The sequence below is a fragment of the Dasypus novemcinctus genome, chromosome 2, assembly GCF_030445035.2.
Source record: "Dasypus novemcinctus isolate mDasNov1 chromosome 2, mDasNov1.1.hap2, whole genome shotgun sequence".
NCBI classification, from domain to species: Eukaryota; Metazoa; Chordata; class Mammalia; order Cingulata; family Dasypodidae; genus Dasypus; species Dasypus novemcinctus.
Window position 1 is genome coordinate 18018502 of NC_080674.1, and position 18986 is coordinate 18037487.

The following is an 18986-nucleotide window of genomic DNA, read 5'->3' on the forward strand; positions in this document are numbered from 1 at the left end:
TCTTCCTCCCACACGGGAGGTCCAGGATTTGGTTACTGGTGCCTCCTAAAAAAAGAAGATGTGCTCACGACCAAGAGGCACAGAGAGCAGACAGTGAGCACAAACAATGAGGGGGGGGGAGAAATAATTTTTTAAAAAATTACTACTATCTATAGCCCATATCTTACATTTGGTATATTTTCCCCCCAACCCCATCAATTATCAACACCTTGTATTAGTAGCAGTATAATACTACTACTAATACTGAATTAGTATTATACTTTGGTTATAGTTCTTGAAAGAATGTTGTCATATTTGTCCTGTTAACCACAGTCCATCTTCCACCACTGGATTCTGTATTATTCAGCCTCATGTTTTGTACAATCCATTCAAAGTGTATACTCAGTGGCTCTGATTTTCATCACAGAGTTGTGCTGTCATAACTTCAGTTAATTTTAGAATGTTTTCATTACTCCAAAAGGAAAAAACCTATATCCCCTAATAGCCCCCATTGTTGTCTCTTAGAATTGATATATCTTCTTTGCCATTACTGCAAAAATATTACAATATTTCTGTTAATGATTGTCCATAAGTTATATTAGTTATAATTTTCTCATGTATCACCATATTTTTAATGCTTTATATTTATTTTATTTTTTTTAATATTTATTTATTATTATTATTTTTAATTACATTAAAAAAATATATGAGGTCCCATTCAACCCCACCGCCCCCGCCCCCCACTCCCCCCACAGCAACACTCTCTCCCATCATCGTGATACATCCATTGCACCTGGTAAGTTCATCTCTGAGCATCACTGCACCCCATAGTCAATGGTCCACATCATAGCCCAGACTCTCTCACGTTCCATCCAGTGGGCCCTGGGGGGATCTACAGTGTCCCGTAATTGTCCGTGAAGCACTATCCAGGACAACTCCACGTCCCGAAAACGCCTCCACATCTCATCTCTTCCTCCCGTTCCCCACACCCAGCAGCCCCCATGGCTACCGTTCCCACACTCATTCCACATTTTCTCTGTGGACATTGGATTGGTTGTGTCCATTGCACACCTATGTCAAGTGAGGGCTTAGATTCCACATGGGTACTGGATGCACTCTTCCCGCTTCTAGTTGTAGACACTCTAGGCTCCATGTTGTGGTGGTTGACCTTCTTCAACTCCATGTTAGCTGAGTGGAGTAAGTCCAATAAGTCAAAGTGTAGGAGCTGAAGTCTGTTGAGGCTCTGGGCCTGGGTGTCATATTATCAGTCCAGAGATTCAAATCCCCTACATATATCTTAAACCCAGTACCAACTACAATTCCAATAAAGTAGCATGCAAGTCTTGTGAAAAGAGATCCCCTCTGAGTCCATTTCCATCACGCAGAGACACCAGCTCCAAAGAAGGGCCATCTGTCATGGCAGTGAACCCCTTCTGCCATGACCATAGAACCCGTGGGTCTCTTTATCCCTCAAAAGAACCAATACCTGGGGTTGTATCTACCTTATCTGTCTCTTAGACTCTGTTCAGTTGTACATAGGGCTATTCCTTCTGACAACCTCCAGACTCTTTTTTAGAGACTCACAGCCTTATAATCTCATTTCTCCTTTCCATTTCCCCCTTACATTAGGTCAAACCGCTTCCCGAAGTCATGTTATTATATGTAGACAGGTATATTCTGCTGTTCCGCATTGAATCTTTAATTCAAGGTCATTTTCTAGTATTTTTGATGCTAGTAATTTTCACAATTTAAAATGATTAAAATATAGAGTGCCCACAGTGTGTGCTATATTCCTGTTGAATCCCTTTTCCGTCTTGCAGCTCCGACTTTGTGGAGGGCCCAGCTTGAGTCCAGCCGTGAATGTGGAGCCTGGAGAAGCCTCTCCAACCAGAAGGCAGAGCATCGGCTGCAGAGAGCAGGGAGAGAGAAGGGAAGACAAAGTGTTGTTCCTCCTTTCCAACGCCGCACATGCCCTGTTCTCCAGTACAATTGAACTCTGTGTGGTGACTGGGACTCTGATTACGTCTTGCTGAGCAAGACACTTAACGGAGCAGAATTCCTTGCAAGTGACCTTTCCCTCCTCTTAAAGGACAGTCCTCCCTGAACCACAAGGCTGGCTTGTCAGCCCAGGTCACTGGCTCGCAGCCTCCAGCGACTCCCCCACACACAATGGTGGGAGCAGGAAGGCGAGATGGTCGTTACTCCCTACAAGGCTTCCGCGCGCCTTGTCGCTTTGTGATCTGCACGAGAAATGCACACAGGCCATTGAATAGTCGAGGAAGTCAGAGAAAGGAAGTTTGCCGGTGGGGTGCTTGTGTTATTTTTGGCAGCGATTTTCTCACTACCTGTCGGTGTGTTTGTGTCTATGATGATGTTTACTGCAACTTGAGGAAGAATAGCTGCTAAATTGGGATATGATGAACTTCTCAGCTGGAGAAAGACCTGGATCCAACAGGGAAACAACATTTGGGATTTGAGATGTTGTGTTCTCTTTGAGGTTACATTTAGATGTGAGGATAAGGAAGGGAAAAAAACCATTTCTAGAAGACAGGAACAGCGTAGCTCTCTCCAGTCCTTGCAAAAAAAAAGTGGAAATGTTTGAAGTGAGCTTTACCTTTTTTTGGTCTAAATATATGGAGGGCTCTTAATAAGCTTTGCCAACCATTCTTGCCCCACCATCCCACCTTTTTCTGTGTTTAGTTTGGTTGGCAGGTTTTCCTCAAGATTCTGTGTTATCTCAGCAAGTGGTTCTGAATAATATAGTCACTATAAAATAGTTTAGAATGTAATGATTTCTCAAGACCAGTGGCTTCATTTATTTATTTTTAAATAGGAGGGACTGGGGATTGAACCTCATACATGCAAAGCAGGTGCTCAACCACTGAACTACATCTACTCCCCTCAGGGGCCTTTAGGATTGTCAATAGGGAGGACTTTAAATCGTCCTTGGACTCTCTTCTAGTCTTTGCCATCAGGGATAAAAATCACAAAACGAATATGTGATGGCTTCTGGGAATGTCTAGAGCCACTAGTATGACAGTTCAAAATAGTTGAGGCCAGGGCTAGGTGATGAAGATGGATACTGTTAGCAGAGGGAAGGGGCTGGAGGCCTAGATGGAGAGATAGATATCTGGGCATTGCCCCACTCCCTGGAAGGATAATTAGGGCACAGTCTGGTAAGCAAAGGTATTTCTTGTAGAAATTCCCTTGGAATGACCCCACAAGGAATATGCTGAGGTCATTTTTTCCCATTTATTAAAATGGTTGTGGGGGGGAGTTGCAGCTCAAATGGTTAAGCACCTTTTTCCCAACATGGGAGGTCCCAGGTTCGATCTCCAGTGCCCCCTAAAAACAAACGAAAAAATGCAAACAAAAAAGCCAACTCAGGGGAGCTGATGTGACTCAGCGGTTGAGCACTGGCTTCCCATATACGAGGTACTGGTTTCATTCTCTGGCCCTGGTACCTCAAAAATAAATAAATAAATAAATAAGTAAGACTGTGAGACGAAAAAAAAGTGAATTCCCTTTTTTAAATAAAAGGGTTTTGGGGTCATTGGATGATCATGTTCTGCCTCTTTTTCTAAGAAATATTTCACCAAAGCAAAAGTTCCCTTTCTTCAGATCTTGGAAATCAGGAGAGTAATACCCAAAAAGCAGCGGTTCACCCATTGTACCACTTTTTGGGACTCTTTTTTCCTCTCTTTACACCCCCCCCCCAAACACTGTATAAAGTATATATTATATCTCATATTTACATATTATATCTATATATATTTAGTGGAACAAAATGTACAGAAAAGGTTTAAAGAGCTTCAGTGTGTGTACTGCCATCACAATGAGATTTGGAGAAGACGTAATAATAGTAATGAATTTATTTATGATAATAAATGGCATTTCATTAAAACAGACTTAAAAACTCACTGAATAACCTCTAGTGTTCTGCTTGTTGTTGTTGTTGTTTTCTTTCTACTTTATAGGGGAGTTGAGGAGTGAGGACAGGTGCATCCAAACTCCATTTCCCCCTATTTTTATAAGAATGAGAAATGACTTTTTCTTGAGGAATTTTGTTGTCAAGACCAAAGTCACACACGTCAGACTCTGCTTCCTCTTCGCTGTCTGCTGGAGCTGAGCACCGGGGCTCCCCAGCCACACTCTGAATTTTGCCCATTTGACTTTTACAGCAGAAACAATAGTCTTTTTCTGCCTGGCTGTTTGCCCTCAGGGGCTGAGAAGTTGCTTTACTGGTGGCTCATTCTTGACTTAATCAACTGTCTCTGGTCATTCTCTTCTGAAGTTTACCACTTTGCCTGTTTTCTAATATGCCAACTCAGAGACATCTGAGGAAGGGAAAAGGTTATTTATTTAAAAGTTCCTTCCAGCATATGGCTGACTGCCCCAAACTTCCCAATTATTTATGGTTAACAGTATCCGTGCAGAGAGATGCCATTGAACTACACATAATTTAAAAAAGATAAATAAAAAAAAAAGAAAAAGACAGGACAAAAAACTTTGATAAACCAGTGGTGCAACTTATTTCCCCAGCACACTTTTTGTTTTTTGAAGATTTATTTTTATTTAGTTCTCTTCCCTCCCCTCCCCCCCCCCCCGCCCCCAGTTGTCTGCTCTGTGTCCATTTGCTGTGTGTTCTTCTGTGTCCGCTTGAGTTCTTGTCAGTGGCACTGGGAAACTGTATCTCATTTTTGTTGCATCATCTTGCTGCATCAGCTCTCCGTGTGTGCAGTGCCACTCCTGGGCAGGCTGCACTTTTTTCGTGCTGGGCGGCTCTCTTTATGGGGTGAACTCCTTGCGCGTGGGGCTCCCCTACATGGGAGACACCCCTGCGTGGCACGGCACTCCTTGCATGCCATCAGCACTGTGCGTGGGCCAGCTCATCCCACAGGTCCCATGTGGTAGGTGGATGCTCTATTAGTGGAGCCAAATCCGCTTCCTCCCAGCACACTTTTTATTTGTTTATTTTAAAATAGAACCCCTTTCCTTTTCCTAACAATATTTGACGATTATATTAAACCATAAAAAGGTACCAAAGGCAGTCTTTCAGGCATTGGGTTGAAACCAGAGAATGAAGACCAAGAGCCATTTGTACAAATTTAATAATTTTGTGTGAAATTTTGAAATTTAAGGGTAAAAAGATGTAGGCTTCCTTGTTTTAGCAACCACTGACTTTAGAATGACTATTACATTGATCAAAACTATCAGGAAAAGTGAAAGAATCATGCTAGATTTGGCTACAAGAATCTGCCAGTTGAATTAACTAGAAAGTTTAGAGAACAGGCAATATATCTTCCTTGAAATAATGGTTGGGATGTATCTCTGTAGAAAGAAATAGGGAAAGAAATCTCAACAGCTTAACATTTACAAGGGATACAATGGAGAGTAAAACACATGTGAAAAATATCGTGCTAGGCCTTTATTGAAAGTGTGGTTGAAGGGCAGTGACTCACTGGATAACTGAAGTATTTGTGGCTTGAGAAATGACTGAGCCAAGAATCCTGGAGTCAGTTAGACTCTTTCTTCCTTGGAAAAAGGAAAAAAAAAAAGAGAAAAAAAGAAAGAAAGAAAGGGTCAAGTAAATTCTATTCCATTCTATCTTGGATATTTTGTTCAACATTGATTTTGACCAACCCCAAATTCCTTGAGGCAGAGAGGAATGTTCAGTGTTTTTGTAACCTTGAATAACTGTGATATTATTTCAAAAGAGGAGGAGCCATATGGGCCAAGAGGTGGAGAGAGAAAGAGCTAAATCAGGAATTCGTTTTTGTTTCCAGTCGGATGATGGATGTCTCACGGATAGAGTCAATGCTACATCTGATCTCAGCCAGAGGAAAACACTCTTTAAGAAGCTGGACAAAATGTCTGGATTTGAGTCTGAAGCAACTTGATTGACTCAACTAAATATCAGAGGAAAAGTCATAATTTGTTCTATTATGGCATACCCATGATTTATCTTCCTAAATTGCATTTATTTCTGTCTGGGATACAGTGATAACTTATGAACGAGGAGCTTGTAACTACCATGGTCCCAGCGATGCTGTTTTCTGTGAAATCTCGGGCTGCCAGTTTGGCAGGGATCAGGTCCTCCCCGGGATGCACTTGAGCCTGGCCGAGCAAGGGTGTTCCAGCACCAGGCCTCCTGAGCTCAAACCCCGTGTGTACCCTTTATGAGGCGAGCCCTTGGGCATTGCTCACATCTCTGTGCCTTGGGTTCCTCATCTCTAAAATGCAGATGATCTTTCCATTTTACATTTTTACCTTTGTTTTTTCAATTTTTATTTTTTAAAAGAAGCTTTAGATTACATAAATGTTACATCAAAAATAGGGGATTCTGGTATACCCCACCCCACCCACTCCCACACTTTACCCCATTAACAACATCTTTCATCAGGGTGGTACATTTGTTACAACTGATGAACACGTACTGAAGCACTGCTACTAACCATGGTCTATAGTTTACATTATGGTTTGCACTTTGCACTGCATACTTTTTTTAAAAAGAGTTTTATTTATTTATTTATTTATTTCTCCCCCTTCCTCCATTGTCTGCTCTCTGTGTCCATTTGCTGTGTGTTCTGCTGTGTCTGCTTGTATTCTCATTAGGTGGCTCCAGGAACTGATCCTGGGGCCTTCCAGAATGAGAGAGATGATCATTCTCTTGCTCCTCCTCAGTGCCCTGGTCTGCTGTGTCTCTTATTATCTCTCCTCTATTTTTCTTTTTGTTGCGTCATCTTGCTGCACCAGCTCTCCCTGTGGGGCAGCACTCCTTTGCAGGGCAGCACTCTGCGTGGGCCAGCTCGCCACACTGGCCAGCTTGCCTTCACCAGAAGGCCCTAGGTAGCGAACCCTGGACCTCCTGTATGGTAGGTGGGAGCCCAATTGCTTGAACCACACCTGCTTCCCTGCACCGTATAATTGTATAGGTTTTGACAAAATGTATAATGGCCCATATCTGTCATTGCAGTGTCATGTGGAGCAATTCCAATGTTCCAGAAATGCCCCATATTACACCTATTCTTCCCTCTCCCTCCTCTCAGAATCTCTGATGACCATTGCCTTGGTTCTTCTATTACTGCAATAATAGTAAGTCTACTTTAGTCCATACTTGCATGCCTCCTTTATGTTTGTTCATTCCTCAGTCTTGAAGATTTGGGATGGTGTTGCCTGCTCTGCTTCCAATTGAGAGGGGACTTAGATCCCATGGGGCAGATGGATGGAACTGTCTTGCTTGTAGTTGTGGATATTCTCTGTTTTTTGGGGTGGGTGTTTCCTTTATCATCTTTTTGTTAGTTGTCACGGGCAGGTCCGATGAACTGCAGAGTAAGTGTTAGCTGCTACTCTGCTGAGATTCAGGGCTCAATTGGCATATGCATAGGAAGATTTAAGTCTTTGGAACACTTATTTAATGGGCATAGTGCTAATTATAGGTTCAGATAAAAGGGTCATAAGAGCCATGTATAGGAAAATTGATAAATGAGCCTAACTCCGATACATCGGGGGGATAGGTTATCATATATTCCAAGGTAAGGCCCGCTGACAGGGTGCCAAACTCCTGGGATTGTCTGCCTTGCCTGTAGTGTATAGATGTCTCTAGAGCCCTTAGGAGCCCTCCTCTTTGAGATACTGTTTACTACGGCAGTCAGTGAGATCCTCCTGAGATGTGCATAAGTGTAACCTCTGGAATGACCTCCTGACTCACTTTGAAATCTTTTATTTATTCTTTAAAGATTTATCTTATTTTTATTTATTCCTCCCCCCCTCCCCTTGCCTCCTGCACTCACTATCTGCTCTCCGTATCTATTTGCTGCATGTTCTTCTGTGTCTGTTTGTCTTCTCTTCTCATCTTCTCTTTAGAAAGCATCAGGAACCAATCTTGGGAACTCCAATGTGGGAGAGAGGCACTCAATTGTTTAAGCCACCTTAGCTCCCTGGTCTGCTGCATCTCTCACTGTCTCTTCTCTGTGTCTCCCTTTGTTATATCATCTTGCTGTGCCAGCTATCCGCAGCACAGCTCGCCCAATCTCTGTGGTGCGGGCCAGCTTGCCTTCACCAGGAGCCCAGGGACCTCCCATATAGTAGACAGGAGCCCAATCACTTGAGTCACATCCACTTCCACTTTAAAATCTTTTAGTTATAAAAACTCATTTTATTTAACTTTTCCCACTTTTGTTTAAGGTCTTATTCCAAATGCATTACTAGTTGGCCCTTGGTAATAATTCCTTGGTGCCAGGGATGCTCATCCCTTGGAGTCATGTCCCAGGCCAGGGATGTGGGGGGAAGGTAGTGCTTTTATATGCTGAATTTGGCTTAAAGAGGGGCCATATTTGAGCAACAAGAAGACTTTCAGGCAGTAACTCTTAGGCAATATGTAACACTAGGCTTATTTTCCATTTTATAAGAATAAGGTTCATAAGTCCAAGCATCAATATTGAGGGCTTGGTTTGGTCTGTCCCCCTTTGCTAGGCACTGCCCATGTACTCTAGGGATTCTTGCCACTCTATTAGAGAATGTTGCAGGACTCCCCAGGATAGGAATTCAATACTGTTTTGGTTATTAGGTGGGTCTCCACCCACCAAAACAACACCCCATGACCACTTGAACACATTCATATTCCATAGAGGCATGCCTCAGGTTCACCCTTCCCCACACATACCCCCATTAATGACACCTGCACCAGTGATCCTCCCCTGTAGCTGCAACCCTTCTGCAATCCAAAATCTCCCCCAAAACAAAATTTCCCCCAAAACAAAATAATAAAAAATAAATAAAATACAAAAAAATTTTTTTGGATAGTGTCTTCATCACCATAAGATCTGTTATTTTTTAAGCACAGTTACAGTTTCTTTTGTATATTCCCCCAGTGTCTTACTTTTTACACTTTATTTTTTTTTTTTTTTTTAAAGATTTATTTATTTATTTAATTTCCCCCCTCCTCTGGTTGTCTGTTCTTGGTGTCTATTTGCTGCGTCTTGTTTCTTTGTCCGCTTCTGTTGTTGTCAGCGGCACGGGAAGTGTGGGCGGCGCCATTCCTGGGCAGGCTGCACTTTCTTTTCACACTGGGCGGCTCTCCTTACAGGGCGCACTCCTTGCGCGTTTACACTTTATTTTTAAAGAAGTTTTAGATTACAGAAAAATTACATCCAAAATGTATGGGATTCCCATATATCCCAGTCTCTCCACCCTCACATTTTCCCTTATTAGTAACATCTTATGCAAGGGTGGTATATTTGTTACAATTGATGACCAAATATTGAAGCATTGCTACTAACCATGGTCTATATTTTACATTATGGTTTATACTTTGCAACATACAATTTTTTTGGTTTTGACAAAATGTAAAATGGGCTGTATCCATCATTGCCATGTCATGCAGGACAATTCCAATGCCCTAAAAATGCCCTGTGTTCCCCCTATTCTTCCCTCTCCCTCCCCTCAGAACCTCTGGTAACCACTATCTGTATATCAATTTACAAATTCTTCTGTTACTGCAATAATAATAAGTCTACTTTGCTCCATGGTTGCAGTCCTTCCTTATATTTGTTCATTCCTCAATCCTAAGGAGTTTGGGATGGTGATGCCAAATCTGCTTCAGAATGAGTAGTGGCTTAGATCTTATAGGGCAAATGGAAGGGACTGTCTTGCTTGCAGTTGTAGATACTCTTTGCATTTTGGGATGGGGGTTGTCCATGAAGATGATCTTAATGGGTCTTACTTCATAGGACTGTTGTGAGAATATAATTTAAACCGTAAGTGCTTTAAACAGTGCCTGATGTATAGGAGATGGGCTATAATGACTAGCTCTAATTACCTTTTTTTTTAAGATTTCTTTCTCTCTTTATTTCTCTCCCCTTCCCCCATGCCCCCATCATCTGCTCTCTGTGTCCATTCATTCTGTGTTCTTCTGTGTCTGCTTGCATTCTTGTCAGGCAGCATCCAGAATCGGTGTCTCTTTTTTTTGTGTCATTTTGCTATGTCAGCTCTCTGTGTGTGTGGTGCCACTCCTGGGTGGGCTGTGCTGTTTTTGCTTGGGGCAGCTCTCCTTGAGGGGTATACTCCTTGCGCATGGGGCTCCCCTACACGGGGGACACCCCTGTGTGGCATGGCACACCTTGCATGCGGAAGCACTGCACGTGGGCCAGCTCACCACATGGGCCAGGAGGCCCTGTGTATTGAACCCTGGACCTCCTATATGGTAGGAGTGGATGTGGCTCTATCAGTTACCATTAATGATTAATTACCATTAATCATTGCCTCTTTGGAGGAAGAGATGGCTAAAACAGTGAAGGTCAAAGCCAGCATGATAATTTTCTAGCTGGTAAATCAGAGACCATGTGTTTGCCTTGGAGAGGGTATTCATTTCCTCGGTCTGTGGTAACTGTACCCCAAACTGAGAGGCTTAAAACAGTAGAAATTTACTCTCTAGAATCTCTGGAGGCTAGAAGTCCAAAATCAAGATGCTGGTAGGGCCACGCTCTTTCTGAAACCGGAAGGAGAGCATCCTTCCTTGTCTCTTCAGGGTCACAGGGGTGGCGGGCAATCCTCCACATTCCTTGGCTTGGAGTTGCAGCATTTCAGTCTCTGTCTCTGTCATCACATGGTGTTCTCATCTTTGTGTTTGTCACTGTCTCTTCTCTTCTAAGGACACTGGTCATATTGGATCATGGACCCATCCCATTCCATTATGACCTCAAGTTAGTTTAACTACTTAAATCTGCAATGACTCTATTTCCAAAAAAGGTCACATTCTTAGGTAATAGGGACTAGGACCCCACTCTATCTTTTTGGGGGACATGTTTCAATGCAGAGGGTTCAATACTCCATGGATGCTATAAACATGGATAGCTGAAAATAAAATACTGGTTGCAATGTCTTCCAGCGCTAACCAACAAATGGATTCCCTTGTTTATTCACTTACCACGTGCCAGGCACTGGGAAGGCCAAGCAAATAAGACATGATCATTGATGCTATGAAGCTTGGTCTAGTGCTAGAGACTGTCACATAGAGCGACAGTCATTATACAATATGTAAGTGCAAGGATCGGGATATGCACAGAGGATTACTGGGCCATACCGGAGAGGAGTCTCAGCTGAATGTGGGGCGGGAGAAGCAATCCCTCCACTGTCAGAACAAAGTGAATCTAAAATACCTGTTTTCATAAATAAAAATTGATTTTTTTAAAAAAGTCTGTGAATAATTCACGTATCTCTAAAAGATTAGGGCTTCTCTCTCCTTTTTTTTTTTTAATGATTTATTTTTTTATTTCTCTCCCCTTCCCTGACCCCCAGTTGTCTGCTCTCTGTGTCTATTTGCTGTGTGTTCGTCTGTGTCCACTTCTATTCTTGTCAGCGGCCCAGGAATCTATGTCACTTTTTTGTTGTGTCATCTTGCTACATCAGCTCTCCGTGTGTGCGACATCACTCCTGGGCAGGCTGGACTTTCTTTCGTTCTGGGCGGCTCTCCTTACGAGGCGCAATCCTTGTGTGTGGGGCTCCCCTACGTGGGGGACACCCCTGCGTGGCACGGCACTCCTTGTGCACATCAGCGCTGAGCATGGGCCAGCTCCACACGGATCAAGGAGGTCCTGGGTTTGAACTGTGGACCTCCTATGTGGTAGGCAGACGCCCTATGTGTTGAGCCAAGTCTGCTTCCCTTTTTTTCTCTTTTTAATATAGCCCAGATACAATTATCGCATCCAAAGGAAATAACAAAGATAGCTTAAATATAATAAAATATTCAGTCACTTTCCAATGATCTCATATATGTCATGGTATTTTTTAATTGTTTCATTTGAATCGGGATGCAAATATGGGCTATACACTGGGATGGATATCTGTCTCTTAAATCTTTCTCTCTCTCTTTTTTAAAGGAGGTAAAAACCTCCTTTATGAGGACCTCATACATTGGAAGCAGGAGCTCAATCTCCCAGCTACACCTGCTCCCCAATGAGAGTGGGTTTCCCCCCTTTGTTTGTCTATTTTTTGGAGGTACCAGGGCTCACACCCAGGATCTCCTACGTGGGAAGCAGGTGCTCAACCACTTGAGCTACATCCACTCCCCTTTTAATCTCTCTTAATCTATGTAGGTGTGGTGGGTTGAATTATGTACCCCAGAAAAAAATGTCCCTAAGCTTAATTCATTCCTGTGGATAGGAACCCATTACAAAGAGGACCTTTTGATGAAGTTAAGGTGTGGTCCACCTGAATGAGGTTGGGCCCTAATCTTATTACTGGAGGCTTTATGAAGACAAAGTCATATGGAGGAGAAGAACTTGGAAGTCAGTGGAACCCAGAAGAGAAAGGAGAGGACATCACCATATGCATCACCATGTGAGAAAGCCAAGGGCACAAGGCTCAGAAAACCACAGTCTTCAGAGAGAAAGCTTGCCTTGCTGATGTCTTGATTTTGGATTTCTCCTAGGCTCATAACCATGAGCCAATAAATTCCTGTTAAGTCAATCTATTGTGGGGTACTTGTCTCAGCAGCTGAGAAACTAACACAGTAGGTTTCCTCACCATTTTTTTTTAAGGCAGTACCAGGAATTTAACCCAGGACCTCACACATGAGAAGCAGGCACTCGAGCCCTTGAGCTACATCTGCACCCTGTTTCTTTTTTTAATCCCTGTAATTTATTTGTTGAAGAAACAGCATTGTTTGTCTTGTGTTTCCATGACTTCTGCTGATTGCATTTCCATGGTGTCAGCTGACATTTTCCTCTCTTCCTTTTATTTCCTTTATATATCCAGTTATATCTAAAGACTTGTTCAGATTCACATTTGATATTTTGGCAGGGGTAGGGGTCAAGACTACTTCATAGATGGTGTGCACGTCTATCAGGAAGAATATAAGGGCTGCAAGCCTCTCTTTGAGATCTTTGCAGCCATTACGTCTGTGTCTAGGTTCAATCATTCATAAGGGTTGTGAAGCAGTGGTATGTTCTAATTCTGTCATTCTTTTTTTGTTTTCAGCTGGAATTCTAAAAGACGAAACTTTCCCTCATATATTATTTGCTTAACTAGTAGACAAGTTCATACAGGAAAGGCAAGAGGAGTGCCTGGTGGAAAATCCATATTAACAGTGGCTCTGGTACATGAGAATCCCCAACCTTTAGAGTCAATAAGAACCTCTTCAGCGTTCAGTTTTAGGCAGGAAAGTGAACTGATGTGTTTTTTAAGTAGTCGGTGTGAGCAGAAGAGTTTTCTGCTTGTAACGTAGCTTTAAACATCTCCCCAAGCTTTTAGTAAAAAAGATACGGAAAGATAATCATACTGAACTGAAATCGTAGACTACATCTGATATCATTTTAATTTTCGGTGACCTACTTACTGCATAGCACGATTTACAGTTGAGGTTTATTGCATTAGCAAAATAATCTTTTGGATGCTCCCTTAAAAATAAGGAAAAAAACCCCACCATTTTATTCTCTAGCATGGAATGAAATCTTCGACAACCAAAATCAGCTCAAGGTTAAATCATATTAGATTACTTCTGAACTTCAGGTCTAAAATAGGTACACGTTAGACATGATGAGTAGAGAGCTTGTGTTTCCTAAAAGGCAAAAGAGGATTATATTCCCCCCACTGTATGCCAGATGGGTAACCGCTCCCCTCCCCACACACACACAAAATAAAAATGGAACATTTACAAAGTGTTGCCTTTTGGATATTTTGCAAGAGCCCCTTTTAAATTTAGTCCCAGGTGAAAGCAGCTGTTTGGATTTGACTGGTAGGATAGAAAGCGTTAACAGTAGTGGAAAGAGGGGTAAGCTCCAGGCTGCCGGGGTGGGGGCTCGGAGGTGACCTCAAGTCCCCCTTCTCCCTGCAATTGGAGGCTGATGGCTCCAGCTCCTGACCAGCGTCTCCTTGCCCTCTTATGTCCAATCAGCCATATCCTTTGTTCCCAATTCCATGAGATCTATTCAGGGTTTCCCTTGTTAATGTCGCCACAATTTCTTAATATCTACAAAGAGGGAATTGACTGCTGCCCCCAGAATATGCCAGCAGGAAGTGGTAGGGTGTGCATACTGGACCGGCCCCAATTTGTGGAGCAAGCCAACAAGGGGAATATTGTCTTTCTTTTCATCCTTTCTTTCATTTTTTTTGGGCATTTTTCTTTCTTAACCAGATTAGTCTGACCTCAGCACAAGACAACTATATATTACTTTTTAACGGCAAAACTTGAAAGTCGCCTGGGTTGGGTAGGTGGTTTTCCGTGAAGGTAATATGATAATCCCAGCGGAGCCACTCCAGCCACTTATTACTCTCACTTTGATAAAAATACTTTTGTTGGGGCTATTGTGATGTTCTTTTTTTTTTTTTTTTTTAACCCAGCTGAAAATGGAAGTGTGACAGAGCTTAGAAATATTAATGAGAAAAAGTCTCTGATTACTTAGCAAAGGACCCTCTCAAAGTGGACTAGAATAAAAAGTATTTTGCTCCAATTCACTTCAACAGAAACATCTTAGCTGGAGTTTTCAAGTTGGGCTTTTAAGAATGAATCAGGTGACACGCCAGTAAGCAAAATGGAAATGCCCTGGCAGATAAAATTAGCCTTCTCTTATCGCACCGGTAATGCAAACAGTTACAAAAGGAGTTGCTAAATAATGTACACTCTCTGATGATTTAAAGTGCAGCTGTGCTCTTTTCTATTTTAAAATTCCTGAGGGCTGAGGACTAATCTAATCCTTTCTTTGTCGGAGCTTCTTTCAAACGATCAGACCCTTGGCAATATTTTCACTTAGGACTGATTGGTTGTCTTGAATCGAGCCTACATTATTATCCATAAGCTTCTAAGAACCTTCTAGTGTTTGTTTCTTAAAGGGTAGAAATGGCCTTGAAATCTTACTCTTGTTCTAACCAAATAAACGTACGCCAAAACCCAAATGGGTGTTTAAAGCAGATGAATCTCTTCTTTCCAAAGGACATGACTTAACTATCCTACTGTACCTCTAAGCACAGTTCTGCAGGATGATTTGTGAGGTGGCACAGTAATTCTAAGCTTGGACCATCTAGCAAACGAGTTTTTCTTGTGTATTTCATGGAAACAAAAGAGATAGAAACTTCCCTTGTGGTAGTTACTCCATAGCACAACAATGGACCTTCACCATAATTTTATTTGGCTGTCAAGTCTGATGACACCACCCAAGCACCAAGAAGATGTGAAAAGGTTTGTTACAGAATCATGCTTTCTGGGGAAAACAGGGCAGGCTCCCAAGCAGATCCAAAAATGCTTTTGGAGATCAAGAAAAGGAGACAGGTATGAAAGTGGACAGAGGCGATGATTTGCTTGCATGAGCCAGAACTTGTGTGTGGTTTGAACTTTCCACTGGTGTCCAAGGAGGGAGGCGCTGAGCTTTCTTATCAGCTTTCCCAGATGCAGGGTAGAAGGGAAGGGAAGTGGTGGAACTGAAAGACTTCATCAGTCAAATATTAGAAAATGGAGCCAGGCTCTTTATTATATCCCCATTTTAATTGAAGCACCAAAGGCATGCTGAAAGATGGTAAATATTTTTGGACAAATAACAAATGCTTTTTGAAAAGTGAGGGTTTCTTAGTATTCTTTGGAAGGCTTCTAAAATTATTCTATGATTGTTCCTTTTTGAGCTTTCAGGTGCAAAAAGTGTATGCAGTTATCCAATCTCCTGTTTCTGATAAAAATTTCAGATAAAAAGTCATACAATGTCTAGATTATTACTGAAGACTCTTAAAAATTGTCCCACTCAAGTCAATCAACTCTTGATGTTGATAGATTATTTTCCACTTTCTAATTTAAATCCTTTGTACACTAGTCAAGATATTTCTTGGTTCGTCATACTATTCTGGATCTAATCATGGGCAATCAGGTCAAGAGACATCAGGGGATTGTTTAGGGTAATCAATCTCATTACTTAGACTGGAGAAATCTAAGACCAGGGATGTCTAGTGGTTAAGCGAAGATCACACACACTAGAACACAAGCCCTGAGTTCTTTCTACCACACATCCCCTAATTTAACTCAGAGAATTTGGTGTTGTCTTATGTTTTCCTAGTCTTGATGAAAACCCTCTCTCTGCAGAATGGTATTAAAAGACTAGTTTTAAAAAACACCCACATAAATTTTGCATATCATTTCCCTATAATCTTCTAAGTCTACCTGTGACACAGAGTTTTAGGAAAAAAAAATTTAATTTGAAATAATTTCAAACATTTCCAATCTGATTGATTGGGTGAGGAGACTCCTTTTATTGCTAAAGACAACTTCCTTTGTTGATGGTAGATATAGTCATCCTGAGATGTGATCAACCTGATTAATTATGTAAATCCATCCACAAATAACCTCACAGTGGCAAATCAGGCCAGTGCTTGCTTGACCAAACAACTGGATACTGTAACCTAGCCAAGCTGGCAACAAGAAATTAAACATCATGCTATCGATTTATCATCTATCTATCTATCTATCTATCTATCTATCTATCTATCTATCTATCTATCTATCATCTAATCTTTTGTAAACATTTGAGAGTAGATTGCATGATAACAGACTTTTAATGCAAATTCTAAAATGGAGACTCATATGTTAGCATTGGATGATAGATCTTTCCTTCTGTTAAATAAGTGCATTAATTTTTTTATTCCCAGGTACTGGGGACTGGGATTGAACGCAGAACCTTGTATGTGGGAAGTCGGAGCTCAAGCACTGAGCCACATCTTCCCTGAGCTGGTTTTTTCATTTGTTTTGCTTATAGTTTGCTTTAGTTTTGTTTTGTTTTTGGAGGCACCAGGAACTCAACCGGGACTTCCCATGTGGGAAACAGGTGCTCAACTGCTTGAGCAACATTTGCTCCCTTAATTTTTAAAATAAAGTTAAATACTTCACTTTTATTTTTTTCTCTCTTTCTGTGCTACCTTCTGGGATTTAAAAAAAAAAACTAATTTTAGAAGAGAATATAGATTTACATAAAAGTTTTAATGATAGTACAGCGAGTTCTCTTATACCTCACACCCAATATCCCTTATTAATACCTTCTTACATTAGTATGGTACATTTGTCAAATTTAGTAAACCAGTATTGAAAAATTATTTTTTAACTAAAATCCACCATTCATTCAGATTTTCTTAGTTTTCCCTAATGTCTCTTTTACATTCCAGGATGCTTTCCAGGAAACCACAGCACGTTTCTCAGTTTCTTAGACTTTCCTTGTTTTGATGACCATGACAGTTTTGAGGAGTTCCAGTCAAGCACTTTGATAGAATGTCCCTCAATTCGTCTAATGCTTTCCCATGATTGCCCTGGATATGTGAGTTTGGGGGAGGAAGACCCGAGAGGTTAAAGAACATTCTCATTATATTATATCAAGGATGAATACTATCAGCATGACTTATCACTACTGATGTGAACCTTAATTACCTGGCTTAGGGTAATTTCTAGGTCTCTCTATGGGAAAATTGCACACACTTTCATACTGTACTCTTTGGAAGGAAGTCATTTACAGATTTCCTTACAGATTGGGGACTTACGCTCCACTTCCATAATTATTTGGAATTCTGCATGGGTGATTTGCCTATTCTCATTTATTTACTTACTTATCACTATGAACTCTTGGATATTTATTTTATACTTTGGATTATAATACTACACTACTCTATTTTGTTGCTCAAATCATTCTAGCTTTGGCCATGGAGAGCTTTTTAAATTGATTTCTGTGTCCCTTTGACATATTCTTATCATTGTGTTTTATTTGAACACTTCCTTTTTCTGACACTATACATGAGATATTCTCTCTTCTTCAATAGTCCTTGCCCCAGTCCTAGAATCAGTCATTACTCTAAGGACTCTGATTTCTTTTCCTGAAGAATGGTGCTGAAAATCAAGATGTGAAGGCTTGTTGCTTCTAGGGTGTGATGAGTTCTAGGTGGCCCTCTCAGCTGACAGAGTAAGGAAACATGTATATATGAACACTTATAAATACAGTATTTAAAAATATTTCTCTATGTTTGCATTAGTATCAGAATCATGTTAGAGATGAATTCATGCTGATGTCTTCAAATCTAATCCAGGACCACATGGATTATTCTACCCTCCTTTCCTTGCTTTTTTGTAACCTCTCTCTCCAGTTGTGAGAAACCTGGCTCCCACCATCTGCCATCCATTTACTTAATTGTTCAATTCCCCAGTACATGTTTACGCATGTTTCAGAATTGTGAATCTGGGATATTTTTCAACTTTATCTTCCAACCCATCTCCTAAGATTTTGGACTTTTTTCCTCCAACCACTTTTTATTTATTTATTTATTCATTTTTATTATTATTATTATTTTTTAAAGATACACGGATCACACAAAATGTTACATTAAAAAATATAAGAGGTTCCCATATACCCCACTCCCCGCACCAGCCACTCCTCCCACATGGACAACTTCTTTCTTTAGTGTGGTACATTCATTGCATTTAATGAGTACATTTTGGAGTATTGCTACACAGCATGGATTATAGTTTATATTATAGTTTCCACTCTCTCCCAGTCCATTCAGTGGGTTATGGCAGGATATATAATGTCCTGCATCTATCCCTGCAATATCATTCAGGACAACTTCAAGTCCTGAAAATGCCTCAGTATCACACCTCTTTTTCCCTCTCCCTGCCTTCAGTAACACCCATGGCCACTGTCTCCACATCAGTGATATAATTTCTTCCATTGCTAGAGTCACAATAATTCTATAGTAGAATACCGGTAAATCCACTCTAATCCATATTTTATTCCTCTATCCTGAGGACCCTGGGATGACGATGTCCACCCCACCTCTACATCGGGAGGGGGCTTTATAGCAGTTTGATATTATTGACGAATTCCAAAAAGAAATACTGGATTAGGTTTGTAAATTGATTTTTTCCTCTGGGCATATTAGATTATATTGGATTCATAGGTCATAGGTTCACTTGATTAAGTAATTATGTAAACCTCTTATGCCAGTAGGGCATTGAGTCCCCACCCTTTGGTGGGGGGACTCACAGATAAAAG